This window comes from Sinocyclocheilus anshuiensis, unplaced genomic scaffold, assembly GCF_001515605.1.
Source record: "Sinocyclocheilus anshuiensis isolate Anshui unplaced genomic scaffold, SAMN03320099.WGS_v1.1 scaffold1524, whole genome shotgun sequence".
Classification (NCBI taxonomy): domain Eukaryota; kingdom Metazoa; phylum Chordata; class Actinopteri; order Cypriniformes; family Cyprinidae; genus Sinocyclocheilus; species Sinocyclocheilus anshuiensis.
The window spans coordinates 55,365-59,484 of NW_015559670.1; the positions used below are offsets into that span (position 1 = coordinate 55,365).

The 4,120-nt window shown below is 37.6% G+C and overlaps 1 pseudogene; it reads right to left on the reverse strand.

The window, feature by feature from the left end:
* Positions 1-1,371: 1,371 nt before the first annotated feature.
* On the reverse strand, positions 1,372-3,781 carry LOC107681617 (uncharacterized; annotated as a pseudogene).
* Positions 3,782-4,120: the final 339 nt, after the last annotated feature.

Sequence of the window (4,120 nt, forward strand, 5' to 3'; positions counted from 1 at the left end):
ACTAACTTTAGCACAGGGCAAAGTCCAGCAGAGGACAACTGATGGGTCGGCACAGATGCAGATCTACAAGAGTGACCAAGGAGGTGAAGTGCTTGGAGCTCAAAAGGGGAGATATGTAAGACTATAAAGGTCATTCAGATATGAAGATTTCATTATGGAAATATTAAATTACAGCTTACAAAAGAATTGTGGAAAGAAGGCTTTTGCATTTGTTGCCTGTTACTTTAACATACAACAAAAAATTAGTAACTGTAGTGTCTCTGTATCAGGGGTCAAAAATTGTGTTCTTGTTTGATACATAGACAGACAGACAGACAGACAGACAGACAGACAGACAGACAGACAGACAGACAGACAGACAGACAGACAGACAGACAGACAGACAGACAGACAGACAGACAGACAGACAGACAGACAGACAGACAGACAGACAGACAGACAGACAGATAGATAGATAGATAGATAGATAGATAGATAGATAGTAAGTGGTTTAATAAACAGCAATCCATATCTCTATCCCATAATCCATCACAAAAAAATCACCAGCTAGTGTTTTTTAGGGTGGCATTTTTAGTAATTTTGGTCTCCAAAGAGAAGAGCGATTTATTTACATCTTAAACTCTGAATGTGTAAGACACAGCAACATTTCATTTATTTATGTAAAAAAGGAAAAGAAAGAGTGATCTTTTACATTTTTATTGGCAGTATTGACCAATTCTGTGCTTAGACTGTCAATGTGGACATTCTATTTTTATCTAGTTTGCAACAACAAAAACATTTCTATTATTGTAGCATTGTAGCAAGAACATTACTAGACTTTATAATCCGTCTCACTGGAAATAATTGTGTATAATGATTAAACTCCATCTTTCTCTTTGCTAAAATATATTTATCATAAATTATACTAATATTTTAAGGCAAGATACCACAGGTGAATAGGGTAACTAACAGATATAATCACCGTTCCCCAGTTAATTAATCACAGTACTTAAAGAAATTACATTTTGTACAACAACTTTTCTGAAATTATGCGTTTAAATATGTAAATGGGGCATTATTTAATGAAAAATGCACTAATATGCATACATTTCCATAACCAAAATCTGAACATTCTGGCTCAGTGCATTAGAATTGTTTTTCCTTAAAGAGATGTACTGTAATTTAAATCTACAGTCACAAATAAATAAACTGAATACATAAAATAAACACTTAATTGTGTATTTTGGATGTTTTCTTAACACTAGTTTATAAGAAGATAAGGTTTCATTTATTTAGTTAGTTAGTTACTAGTGTAATATTTTTTATGTAAATGTCCTGATTCCCCTGTCTGGGTTTATTTTATTATAATCAGAACATAATATCTTAGGCCTATATACCAATATTCAGATCAGGAATGTTGTGCTGTTTTCGACATTACTGCGGGCTTCATCTGAGCTGTTTTCCCATCTAAACCCAAGAGGGAAAATCCTCTGTAAACATGACTCTGTTGCCATGTTCAAGTCTCTAACCCCAACACCATGTGCTGCACTTCCTCTTCAGGTCAAAGAGTCAGAGTACGACTTCCGGAATGTCATTAACAGCCATCCTTCTCCCGACATTACCCATTGCCTCAGTCCCGCGGGTTTCTCCACGATGTCTTTTCCAGCACACGGCTGGTGTCTCGGAGGGCCTTCTGGGCAGTGCCCTGACCCTTGGCAGGGCAGGCTGGGGCCAGTTTGCTCTCATCAGCAGGTAATCCACCTGTTGATGAGCTGGATTTGCTTTGATCCTCCTCCAGCCGCTGGGTTCTTCGCAGTCTTAGACGCCTCTTGACTGCATCCTGGCTCTTAGCGGGAGTGGCTGATTGGCTGTTGCCGTGCTCTGATTGGCAGACGTTCTCGGGAGCAGGTGCTGAGCGGACAGTAGAATTACCTTCCGTCTGCCCTGCCTCCTTCCCTGCTGGCCTACCAGAAACAAGTTTGACTTGATTGACAGGTAGCAGTGGTTTGTGTGGCTCTGTGATGGTACTCAGCAGGGAGCGTTCTGGCGACTTGTCCGGGCCGTCCCACCAACAAACTTTGGCCTTTCTCGGATACGTCTCTTTGGCCTCCTGAGCGCTTTTGAGCTTCTGCCGCTGCACCTCTAGGGGGAGCTCTAGCGGAGCGAGTTTCAGAGGGCGTCTCGGGGGGAGATTCTCAGATTCTCACCCGGAGACCTGAGCAGGAGATCGACCCTGATCCTGTATGGAGGCGGAAGAGGAGAAGGAGGAGGAGGAAGAGGAGAGCGTCAAGCGAAGAGAATCCTCAGCATGTGTCGATAACAGATGGAGGGCAGGTGTGCGTGAGAGACGGCCCTTTTTAGACACCAGCTGAATGCCACAGCCATTTTTCCCCTGCCAGGTCAAACTCTCCTGCATCTGTAACACACACACATATGCAGAAGTGTGACAATTACATATATTGTTTTATGGAAAGGATATCAGTCCTTTCAAAGCACACTACCAGTGGAAAATGTGGACACACTTGAATTTGTTTCTTATGATGATCTAAAGGTTTATACTTAAAGACTTTGGTTTTGTAGAAAAAAATAATGTGCATAAAGATGAATTTGAATTAAATGAATTGTTTTATTTACTGATTTTTTTATGGATGAGTTGGAACGCATAATGAAGGAAAAAGAGGCAAGTGTCCGGCAAACCCATTTAAAACATTCCAGGATGCGCCCCATGCTTTGAAGATATAAAAAATTATATAAATTATTGGTCACTACTTAACACTTGAAATCAAAAGTTTACAGTTGTTTATTTAGTACTGACCTGAATAAGATATTTCACATAAAAGATGTTTACATATAGTCCACAAGAGAAAATAATTTTCCAGAAGGAACAACGATGCATTAAGAGCCAGGGGGTAAAAACTTTTTGAAATTGCAGATCAGGGTAAATTTAACTTTTTTTGTCTATCTTAGCTTCTGAAAAGGCAGTACTAAATGAAAAAAAAATGTAAAAAGATATTTAGGCAAAATAAGAAAAATGTTCAAATGTTCATTCTGTTCAAAAGAAACCCCCCCCCCAACAATTATGCAAGGTGTATGTACATTTTTGACTTCAACTGTAATTCCCATATTCACATAACTAAATATTAAAAATAATAATATTTATTAAGTTAACAATTATGTTTATACTAGGGGATATATTTACATTTTAATTTACAACTACTTCTTACAGAAATCATTGTAATATTTGATCAAAGTAAACATTTACCCTCATGTCAAACACGAATACATTTAATTTTTATTATGGCCATTTTTGATAACTTACAAAAACTTTATATTTCTCTACATTGCAGTAGCTTTGTTACACTTCGGTGCCACAGACTGTTTTATTACTGATTTAAAACCACATCATTTTAATTCCAAAAGTGGAGTATGTATGCATATATGCAAAATAGGACAGTGCATTGTTACAAATAGCATTAACAAAAATATATACATCTACAATAATTTGCCATGCTTGTTATTCATACTAAAATAAAACTACATTTTTTAAGACTTACTTTAAAATATTTTGTTTATTATTTGTTTTGTTTTGGATTTGTGACTTGTCCACAGATATTTTGTGACAATAAATTAATACTTTCTTTGTAATTTTGTAATAAGAACAATAATTTCGTCTAATAGAATAGAATAGAATAGAATAGAATAGAACAGAATAGAAGGCTTATATACTCACAACTGATGCCATAATTTCCTGCCTGTGTTTTTGTCGAATCATCAGACTGCGTGTGTTTGTTCCTCTGTCCTGCAAGAGACCGTGACTCTGCAGAGAGAGAGAGAGTATTAAACAGTTGTCTCAGTGATTGACAGTAAGATCCTTATGATAAGGATTGGGGTCAGTGTGCAGGTGTGTTGTGATCTCTGATGATGTCAAAGCCAGCTCTCTCTCTCTCACACACACACACACACACACACACACACACACACCCACATGTGCTCTCATGAACACATGACCTTCTTTCCTCTTATTGTCAAACATTTTGTTTTGAACATAGAAATGTGATTATTTAGTTAGCAGCCACTAGATGGTGCTACAGACTGCAGTTTACTACTACCTGAATTCTGCACACTGTACACTTTATACAGC